General features: G+C 43.6%; 1 pseudogene; it reads left to right on the top strand.

Moving 5' to 3' along the window:
- The first annotated feature begins 435 nt into the window (after positions 1–435).
- LOC114391603 lies at positions 436–2,735 on the top strand (annotated as a pseudogene).
- Positions 2,736–11,479: the final 8,744 nt, after the last annotated feature.

Below are 11,479 nucleotides of genomic sequence, written 5' to 3'. Positions count from 1 at the left end.
ATTCTGCTATAAAGTGATGGCCTTCGGGTTGAAAAACGCTGGGGCAACCTATCAGCGTGCCATGGTGGCGTTGTTCCATGATATGATGCATAAGAAATAGAGGTCTACGTAGATGACATGATTGCTAAGTCTTAGACTGAGGACGAACACCTTGTCAATCTGCGTAAGCTGTTTGGAAGGTTGCGGAAATACCAATTAAAACTAAACCCGACCAAATTCACCTTTGGGGTGAAGTCGGGGAAGCTGCTAGGATTTATCGTAAGTCAGAAAGGGATAGAGATAGATCCCGAGAAAGTAAAGGCCATCCTTGAAATGCCAGAACCACGCACGGAGAAGCAGGTTCGGGGGTTTTTAGGCAGGTTGAATTATATCGCGAGATTTATCTCGCAACTCACCCCTACCTGTGAGCCCATTTTTAAGCTGTTACGTAAGAACCAAGCGGTCCTATGGAACAGTGACTGCCAAGAGGCCTTCGAGAAGATCAAACAGAGTCTCGCGAATCCCCCGGTGCTCATGCCACCTGTAACAGGAAGACCTCTTTTCCTGTACATGATCGTGTTGGACGAGTCTATGGGGTGCGTGTTGGGTCAGCATGATGATTCTGGAAAAAGGAGCAAGCCATCTACTATCTGAGCAAGAAGTTTACCGCATGTGAGATGAATTACTCAATGCTGGAAAGGACGTGTTGTGCTCTGGTATGGGCATCACATCGGCTTAGGCAGTACATGCTCAGCCATACCACGTGGCTTATTTCCAAAATGGATCCCGTGATGCAATCCTACCCCCCAAGGGCATTGGATAGAAGACTCCAAGAAGATTGGGCCAAAAATGCAAGAGAAGGCCCTAGGGTTCTCATGAGCCTTAGGGTAGATTTCGGGCCCATGGGCTAAGTACGAGCCCACTTATCTTTGTACATATTAGAATAAGGTTTCATTAATTTTGGGTCTTGTATTTTGGGCTCCATAATGTAGGTAGGGTACCCTAGAAATATAGGATTTTTCAGCCCTTGTATTTTAGGGCACCTGACTAGTTTTTGTATTAGGGGTAGTTTTGTAATTTCACATGCACTAAGTGGATATTTGATGTGTGTGGTTGGAAATAAATTTAATTGAATTGGTAGAAGCCCAATCCAATTAAATTTTAGAGGGGGAGGTGAGCATTTGCTTACTACACCCCATTGCCACATCATATAGTCACACTTTGTGCATGTCCTTCATGCTTTTCATGCCTCATGACACCTAAGCACACTTAGTGGAGAATCTTGGAATTGATCTTGGATTAGTGGTCTGAACCATAACTAAAATTCACTAATCATAATTAGTGAAATTTTGGCTCCAAAGTTTGGCTCCACAAATTCAATTTCAAATTCAAGTGAAATTTGAATTTCCCTCCAATTTTGTGTGACACTTAGGCTATAAATAGAGGTCATGTGTGTGCATTTTTTTCAACTTTGATAATTTGAATATTAAACTTCAGATTTCAAAGCTCATTTAGAGCACAAAATTTCGTGCTCTTCTCTCCCTTTCCCTTCATTCATCTCCGTCTTCCTCCAAGCTCTTATCCATGGCCTCCTATGGTGGTGAGCTTCTTCTAGACTCATCTTCTCCTTGAAGTGGCGTCTCCTCTCTCTCTTCCTTTCTCCATTCCGCTGCCATTCATCTTCCAAGAAGCAAAGGAATCCATTGATGAAGAAGATCCTAGGCCTACAAGCTCCAATGGAGCTTGCATCATCCCGTGAAATACATCTTTGAAAAACTGGCCCTCACGGGACGAATCGCTAGGTGGCAGGTACTATTATCTGAATTCAATATCGTTTACGTCACCCAAAAGGCGGTAAAGGGAAGTGCCTTAGCGGATTATTTGGCCCAGCAACCCCTCCAGGATTATCGGCCGATGCACCCCGAGTTCCCAGATGAAGATATCATGGCCCTGTTTGAAGAGAAGCGGACGCACGAGGACATTGACAAATGGATGGTTTGCTTCGATGGGGCATCTAATGCTTTGGGCCATGGAGTAGGGGCAGTCCTTGTATCCCCGGATGATCAGTGTATTCCTTTCACGGCTAGGCTAGGTTTTGATTGTACCAACAATATGGCCGAGTACGAAGCATGCGCCCTCGGGGTTCAAGCGGCCATTGATTTTGATGTAAAACTACTCAAGGTGTATGGAGACTCAGCTTTGGTGATACGCCAGTTGAAAGGAGAATGGGAAACTAGGGATTCGAAGTTGATACCCTATCAAACTCACATCTTGAGGTTAGCCAAGTACTTTGACGACATTTCTTTCCACCACATACCTCGGGAAGAGAATCAAATGGCTGATGCATTAGCCACCCTGGCATCCATGTTTCAACTTGCCCTACACGGGGATCTGCCGTACATCGAATTCAAATCTCAAGGCAGGCCGGCATATTGTTATGCAATAGAGGAAGAGCGGGATGGGAAACCGTGGTATTTCGACATCAAGCAGTATGTCGAGAACAAGGAATACCCACCAGGGATTTCTGACAATGACAAAAGGACGTTGAGGAGATTGGCTACTGGTTTCTTTGTAAGTGGTACCATCCTGTACAAACGAAACCACGACATGACTCTCCTACGATGCGTAGATGCCAAAGAGGCGAACTTCATGATTGAGGAGATCCACGAGGGTTCCTTTGGGACACATGCCAATATGCATGCTATGGCCAGAAAAATTCTTAGGGTCGGTTATTACTGGCTCACCATGGAGAGTGATTGTTGTGCCCATGTAAGGAAGTGTCATAAGTGTCAGGCATATGCGGACAATGTCAATGTTCCGCCACATCCTTTGAATGTTATGTCCGCCCCTTGGCCTTTTTCCATGTGGGGAATAGATGTCATTGGGGTCATCAAACCCAAAGCATCGAATGGTCACCGCTTCATTCTTGTGGCGATAGATTACTTCACCAAATGGGTCGAAGCAGCTTCTTATACTAATGTCACAAGGAATGTGGTAGTTAGATTCATAAAGAAGGAGTTGATTTGTCGATACGGACTCCCCAGGAAGATCATTACTGACAATGGCACCAATCTGAACAACAAGATGATGCAGGAGATGTGCGAAGACTTCAAGATCCAGCATCATAACTCTACCCCTTATCGGCCAAAGATGAATGGGGCTGTAGAGGCTGCGAATAAGAATATTAAGAAGATTGTTCAAAAGATGACAGTGTCATACAAAGATTGGCATGAGATGTTGCCTTTCGCCCTACACGGATACAGAACCTCGGTGCGAACTTTTATTGGGGCAACGCCGTATTCCTTGGTTTATGGGATGGAGGCAGTACTCCCATTTGAGGTAGAGGTTCCTTCTCAGAGGATAATGGGGGAGTCAAGCCTAGAAGAGTCAGAATGGGCTCAAGCACGCTACGACCAACTTAACCTTATTGAAGGTAAGCGTTTGGCCGCCATGAGCCATGGGCGTTTGTATCAACGGATGATAAAAGAACGCATTTGACAAGAAGGTACGCCCGCGCAAGTTCAACGAGGGGGACCTCGTGCTGAAGAAGATGTCCCACGCTGTTAAAGATAATCGAGGCAAGTGGGCCCCGAATTATGAAGGACCTTTCGTGGTGAAAAGAGCTTTTTCTGGGGGTGCTCTGATACTCACCCACATGGATGGCGAGGAGTTGCCCTCGCCCGTGAACTCCGATGTAGTTAAACGATATTACACTTGAAGTCTGGGGCGATCGAGAGGACCGTTGCAATGTCCTTTTAATTCTGAGTTTTTGTTCTTCTTGGTTTCCTCCAGGGTTTCCCCTCCTCTGTATTTGTCTCGTTCCTTCAAAAGAAGAAAAGATAGGTGAGGTTTTAGTCCTCCCTTTGGTTTCAAACTTTGTGTTTTAGATTTAACTTGAGCCCTCTTCGCTCGGTGTATGGGGTGCCCCAAACGCTTATTTAAAATTGAATCTAACCAGCCTTCACTAAAATAAAATCATCGCATTAGAAACATTCATACATGCCCATGCACATGCATATCTTGTGATAGCAAGGAGCAGAATCGTTTCAGGCCACGGTCAGAAGTCAAGACAAGTCAATGGCAGAAATCAACCAAGGTAAGACGATGACCGGTCACGATTGGTCGCATATCATTTGGCTCTTACTTGCAGGTACTTAGGGATGGAAGCGAATGGAGGATAGGATCGCGACCGACCAAGCGCCACCCCTTCCCGGCGCTAAACAAGCAGAGAACGTCGCTGCAAGGCAGCCCAGTATCCTTTGCGTTCGCGGTTTCTTTTACTATTGTTTGTTTTAAATAAATAATCGACACCTAATTCTAATTTAAGTAGGTTCAAGTGGGCAAACGCTAACCCATAAGGAAGGAGGGGACATGGTTAATGTTCCCCTAAAAAAAAAAACAAAAAAAAAACAAAATGTGGCAGGTTAGCTCGCCTGGGCGAGCAACCCCTGCATTCAAAATATAAAAACGAGGGAGGGGAACGTTTTTGCATCCAAAAACTCCCCCCCCCCCCTCATTCAAAAGAGAGGACTTACAAAGGCTTGCGGTTCTTGCTCCCTCAAGTCACTTTTGGTTGCCTTTTGCTTTCATTTTTGGTGTTATTATTCACTCCAAACAAGTAAGTATTCAGTCCTTGATGTTTTTAGCTTCCCATTGGTATATTTTCTTCATCTTTTGGTGCTCTAATTTGTGAGAATGTGCTTGTATTTGTGGGGTAGTTTTGGTTTGTTTTTATGTTTGTTTTCTTGAATTGAGGATTTGAATGAGAAGGCCTTAGGCCTATGCTGTATTCTGAAGCAATGGGGGCATGCCACATTGTCCCCATCCTCTTGCAATTTATGTCCAAACATGCGCTCACCAAGTGCTCGGTGAAATGCCCCAATGATGTATGAATATGATTTTGTAAAATTGGGAGAGTGGGATTGTTTCTTATATGTAGGTACAGCATAGGAGATTCAAAATAGGTGCCCAAATGCAATTCCAAGCTTAGGAACCCAAACTTGTAGCTTCAATGCAAGGAAACATGCTTATGGCTAGGAATCCAAAATTTGGTTTTAGAATTAGAAAAACATGAAAATTAGGATTTGCCTGTGAGAGTTTTTGCTCGAATTTGGGCTGCCTCATGTTTGATACTTTACATAGAGGTAGTGTGGAAAACACCTTGCAATAGTATGTGTACATAGGTAAATATAAGGAGCATGAAATTCCTAGCAAAGCGTGAATGATTGTCTTCCTAAATGAGTGTATGATAGCACGGAATTCCCTTTTGAATGCAAGTGTGTGCATAATGTAAATAGCTTGCCAATATGAATAAATGTGAATGAAACAATAAAAAATTTGTATGATATATATTTCAAACATATGTAGGTAGTTTGTAAATAGCAAATGTTTAGGATATAAATTAGGTGTAAAGTTTGACGCAACACTTTGAACATGAAAGTGTGTTTTCTTTTTCAGAATGTATATAGGTGTATGGCAGTTAGAATATGTTGGATGTTCTTGCATGTTGACATGAGTAATAGGATATTTTCTACACATACACGTGTGCATAAATGGATTATATGAGTTTGGTCTAAATTAGAGGGATTAGCACGACCTTTTTGCGTTAAGATAAGCGTTATCTTGTAAAACTAACTTCTAAATGTTTGTTCTCGCAGGAAATGGCCCCGAGGAAACTTGCCTCAAAGAGATCCAGGAAGGATAAAGCGGCCGAAGGAACTAGTTCCGCTCCCGAGTATGATAGTCACCGCTTTAGGAGCGCTGAACACCAGCAGCGCTTCGAGGCCATCAAGGGATGGTCATTTCTCCGGGAGCGACGAGTCCAGCTCAGGGACGATGAGTATACCGATTTCCAGGAGGAGATAGTTCGCCGGCGGTGGGCATCACTGGTTACCCCCATGGCCAAGTTTGATCCAGACATAGTCCTCGAATTTTATGCCAATGCTTGGCCTACGGAGGAAGGCGTGCGAGATATGAGGTCTTGGGTAAGGGGTCAGTGGATCCCGTTTGATGCAGATGCTATCGGCCAGCTCCTGGGATATCCTTTAGTGCTGGAAGAGGGTCAGGAGTGCGAGTATGGCCAGAGGAGGAACCGGTCCGATGGGTTCGATGAGGAGGCCATCGCCCAGTTGCTATGTATACCGGGGCAAGATTTTGCCCGGACTGCTGCCGGGAGACGGGTGCGGATCATGCGCACCAACATGACCACCCTGACTCAGATCTGGATGACTTTGCTGCTCAGCAACATCCAGCCCAGCGATCATAATTCCGACCTCCCCCTGCCGAAGTGTCCGCTGGTGTACGCCATCCTGACGCGGATGAGCATTCACGTGGCTCAGTTAATCGCTGATGCCATCTATATATTTGCAGGTATGGCGCCTACCAGGCACCCTCTGGACCCGGATAAGTCCAACAGGGCCCTGGGATTTCCTGCCTTGATCACAGGACTCTGCCAGTCATTCGACGTCCCCATCGCACCTAGCAAGGTGATTCGGCCGCCCATCACCCGAGCTTTTATTGAGAAGTATTGCACACAGAGACAGGCCCAGGGGGATGCTCCGCAGGCCGCAGACGCGCCGCCACCTCATCAGGCCGGTCCAGCTGGATCGTTTGATACGGAGCAGTATTTGCGGCATTTGGTTCGCCAACAGGCGGCCAACCACCGGGCACATGTACAGACCCATGATTGTCTTTATCAGATGAGTCTCAGCCTGTAGAGCCAGGGCTTTACTTCTTTTCCGTGCCCTACTCCGGACCAGTTCAGGGCAGAGGTCGCATGGCCTGGAGATTGGCCTGAGGCCCGGGCAGGAGAGGCACCAACAGAGGCTCCCGACGAGGCAGATGAGGCCCACGAGGACAAGGAGATGACCGATTTACTTGATTTCTTAGGAGGAAGTGGGGCCACATGATTGGGAGATCCCTTGATCCATGTTTCTTTTTGTTTCCATTTGTTTTTTTTTCTGTTACATATCATCTTATTTTTGTTTGACTAAGGGACTAACGTTTGTTTCATGTTTTGACTTTTGTTTTGTACATACATATCATTTGAGTTGTTACGCCGGTACTTGTTTCGTTGTTGTCAATAGTGTTTGTTGAAATTCCTGGACCGTGTAGAGTTTTTCATTTAGGAACGTCGTTCTAAAAAATAAAATGAACCAAAATCCTAATAAAAAGAAAGAAGCGTTGTGAATAAAAGTCATGTTCATAAAGAAAAGAAAAAGGTTTTTATTTATACATGTATGTAAAAGGAAAATGTGTATAGAAGGATTCTTGTGTGTAAATGATGCGTGGAAAGGAATTCTTGTGTGTGTGAGCAACGAGTGTATATGAAGAAACTTTTGTGTGAACCATAAGTGTGTTGGGAAAAATGAAAAATCTTTGAATGTAAATAGGGCTTGTATATAGACCGTGAGACGTAAAGAGAAGAGTTCTAATGCGTGTACAGAAAAAGTTTGTCATGTATAAGAATATAGATGTACAAAGAAAAGTTTTCCTCATAAAGGACCACAGGTGTATATTTTTGTGAATATATAAAGATGAAACAAAAAGGAAAAAGAAAAGAAAGACCGCGAAGGTCGACATGTTATAGTTAAGAAGTATAAATCATTCGTAAAGAGCAAACGTATCTTCTGGAAACAAGGGATTGATTCTAAGAGTTTATTTTCCGGAATGAACCGAGATAAGGATGGATGAATTCATTGAACTGATGAAAGAACATAACTTGGAAACGTTGGGTCTGTCTGGGTAAATTCCCAACCGTAGTATCACAATGCCATAAACAGGATGCTTGAGTGCCCACCTGGCTGTAGCCATGACTAATTTTGCACATTGTTTTCAAATCATCATTGTCACGCGTGCCTTATGGAACAATATGGAAGCTCGGCCCGAAATCGACACCTTGACACCCAATATTGTTTCGCCCCAGATATCAAGATTGGGTTCCCACGATAAAAGACCCCATTGAAACACAACCTTAGACTTTTTGAATCTTGTCCTATAAAAAAGAATCCTCATTCCTTCCCCGAAGCAAAGGACAGCGGAATCTCCTCAAGGGAGAGCGAATAGAATGCTAAAACCCGATTTCCCAAAGAAAGGGACGAGAAAGGAGAAGTGAAGAGAAAGAAAAGGAAGAAATGGAAAGAAAGAAAAAGAAAAAAAGATGAAAATAAAGAAAAGAACAAAAAAGAAGAAGAAAGATTCCCGGTCGAAGGTCGAAGGGAAGTGAAAATGAAAGAAAGAGGGCAGAAATTCTTCAAGCCAGATTGCCACTCGAAATCATTCTCGACTGGCAATATCCCACCCCACATAAACAAAGAGGAAAAGACCGAAACACCCAGCTTCCTCTCCAAAAACACTATCCTCGAGAAAATCCTATTGGTCCGTGATCGTACGTTTGATCTTTGATTCGATAGGAAATCGTGTGCAAAATAGAGTCATGGTGCAGTTATGGTTTGGGAATAGGATAAAACACTTGCCTTGTGAGTTTTATACACTATGAGTGATTTATTTTCAACTTAGCCCGATGTTTCCCCTGCATGTTCATTTAAAAGCTAAAAGTTGACATCCTACCCTTCATTCTCGATTACAAGGAAGATTACCCTTAGCACAAGTATATTGTTTCTCTAAGATATGGTGCTCTCGCGAATGATGTATTTTTCTTTGCAAAAAGCATGTTTGCTTTTGTAGGTGGAAAGACCCGGTGGATCGTTCGGTCCTGCCGACCAATCTTTTCGGAGCCCCATGAATTGCGTTTTCGTTCATGTGTCCTCCACCTTCGAGTTTGGAGCTATGCGTAGTGATTGCTTAGTGCAATTCTCCATTCTCAATCTTTTCGGAGCCCCATGAATTGCGTTTTCGTTCATGCGTCCTCCACCTTCGAGTTTGGAGCCATGCATAGTGATTGCTTAGTGCAATTCTCCATTCTCACCCTTTTTCGGAGCCCCATCAATTGCGTTTTCGTTCATGCGTCCTCCACCTTCGAGTTTGGAGCCATGCGTAGTGATTGCTTAGTGCAATTCTCCATTCTCACCCTTTTTCGGAGCCCCATGAATTGCGTTTTCGTTCATGTGTCCTCCACCTTCGAGTTTGGAGCTATGCGTAGTGATTGCTTAGTGCAATTCTCCATTCTCCCCCTTTTTTCGGAGCTCCATGAATTGCGTTTTCGTTCATGTGTCCTCCACTTTCGAGTTTGGAGCTGTGTTTCATGATTGCCTAAGTGCGGACCCTCAAGGCAATCCTCCATTCTCAATTTTTTCGGAGCTCCATGAATTGCGTTTTCGTTCATGTGTCCTCCACCTTCGAGTTTGGAGCTATGCGTAGTGATTGCTTAGTGCAATTCTCCATTCTCAATCTTTTTGGATCCCCATGAATTGCGTTTTCGTTCATGTGTCCTCCACCTTCGAGTTTGGAGCTATGCGTAGTGATTGCTTAGTGCAATTCTCCATTCTCACCCTTTTCCGGACCCCATGAATTGCGTTTTCGTTCATGTGTCCTCCACCTTCGAGTTTGGAGCCATGCGTAGTGATTGGTTAGTGCAATTCTCCATTCTCACCCTTTTTCGGAGCCCCATGAATTGCGTTTTCGTTCATGTGTCCTTCACTTTCGAGTTTGGAGTTGTGCTTCATGATTGCCTAAGTGGGGACCCTCAAGGCAATCCTCCATTCTCCCCCTTTTTTCGAAGCCCCATGAATGTTATTGCCTAGCGCTGTTCATGTGTCCTCCACTTTCGAGTTTGGAGCCGTGTTTCATGATTGCCTAAGTGCGGACCCTCAAGGCAATCCTCCATTCTCCCCTTTTTTTCGGAGCCCCATGAATGTCATTGCCTAGCGCTGTTCATGTGTCCTCCATTATCAAGTGCGGAACCTCTGGCGACTGGGGAATATGTTCTTCTGTTGTTTTCCGGATCGGTTCCTTCGCCAGATATGTGTATATGTGTATATGTATATTATATTCGTTGTTCTTGTTGTTTTTTGTATTTTGTTTTGTGTAGAAGAAAAAAGAAGGAGTAGAGACGAGAGTCGTCATCACGGAAAGGGCCGGACGGATGAAATCAGTGTCCTATCTTTGCTTTCCTCTTATCTCCGATGAGAGGTAAGTAAAGAGGGGCAACTGTCATATCCTAATTTCGTCCGGGGATTATTACTTGATAACATGCAACCTCTGGTTAGCTGCTTTGAGATACTTGGCGTCCTTTGTTGCACAATAAATGAAGTCCCGAGACGTGTCAGAAATCAAAGGGAAGCAGGCTAGCGCAATCCGTGAAATTCCGTGATGTGGCGGAAATCGAAAAGAGGTATTTTTGCGTAATCTGTGAGTTTCCGTAACTTCTTCGAAAGCTAAAAAAGAGTAAGTATATATTCCATAAGGATTCATAACCTTGCAGAAGGAAAATAAGTATCGTTACGAAATTCGTAAAGTTTCGTAACGTTACGAAAAAAGAATTACCAAAAAATAGAAGGGGGTGCATTTAGTAAAAAGGGGGTGCAAATAGCAATCTGGCCCACTTGGGCCTTCCATATCCTTCCTCCAGAAGGCTGTTGCTTCTGGAGGAAGTAACCTTGCCCGCTTGGGCGAGCTGGGTGGCAAGCTCCTCCCCTATTTTGCTATAAATAGGGGGAGGAGTGAAGAAGAAAAGGGTTCAGCCTTCTTGGCACTTCTTATTCTCTCGAAATTGCTGACGAAAATTATTTCCGTGAAGAAAATCCAAGCCGAGGCGCTTCCGTAACGTTTCCGTAATGTTTCCGTAACGTTTCCGTGAGTAATTACGCGAAGATTCTCGACCGTTCTTCAACATTCATCGTTCGTTCTTCGTTTTCTTCAGTCTTCAACGGGTAAGTACCTCAAACCGAGCTTTTCAATTCATTCTATGTACCCGTGGTGGTCCACATTTTGTTTCATGTATTTTTATTCTCATTTTCATTCGCTTTTTATACCCCCTTTTGACGTGCTTAAGCCATTTATTTAAGTCATTTCTCGCCTAATCTAAAAATAAAATAAATTTCCATCGATCATTTGAATTGTATCATCCGTTAATTTTGGTTAAAATGAATTCCGACCGTTCGGTCGTGCCGTAACCAAGTTGGAAATCAAAAAAGAGGTAAAATAATAATATAATAATAAAAAAATACCTTTTAGTAAAATAAAGCGAAAAATCAATCGGACGTTTTCTCTTTGGGATTTCTCATTCTTAATTGAATTGACTAATAACTAAAGTGAAACTAAGGCTAAAATCAACTTGCCTAGTCAAGCTCGTCCACAAAAAAATAGGATTTTGAAAGTTTATCATTTCAGTTTCTTACCAAGTAAAATGGATCATTTTTAAGGTCCAACGCCTTAAAATGATCACCTTTCAAGTAAAAAGAATCACTTGATTCACGCATAAGAAAGAACTACGTAGGTCTGATTTCCTCTCCAAAGGAGGGTACGTAGGAGCAAAAGCCCCGCTTTTGTCGACCTCAAAAAAATAAAAAGAAATAAAAGTTAAGGTAACACAATTTCCACA

Source organism: Glycine soja, chromosome 17, assembly GCF_004193775.1.
Source record: "Glycine soja cultivar W05 chromosome 17, ASM419377v2, whole genome shotgun sequence".
NCBI classification, from domain to species: domain Eukaryota; kingdom Viridiplantae; phylum Streptophyta; class Magnoliopsida; order Fabales; family Fabaceae; genus Glycine; species Glycine soja.
The sequence above is the reverse complement of the archived record's forward strand: the minus strand, read 5'-3'. Positions and strand labels throughout refer to the sequence as shown.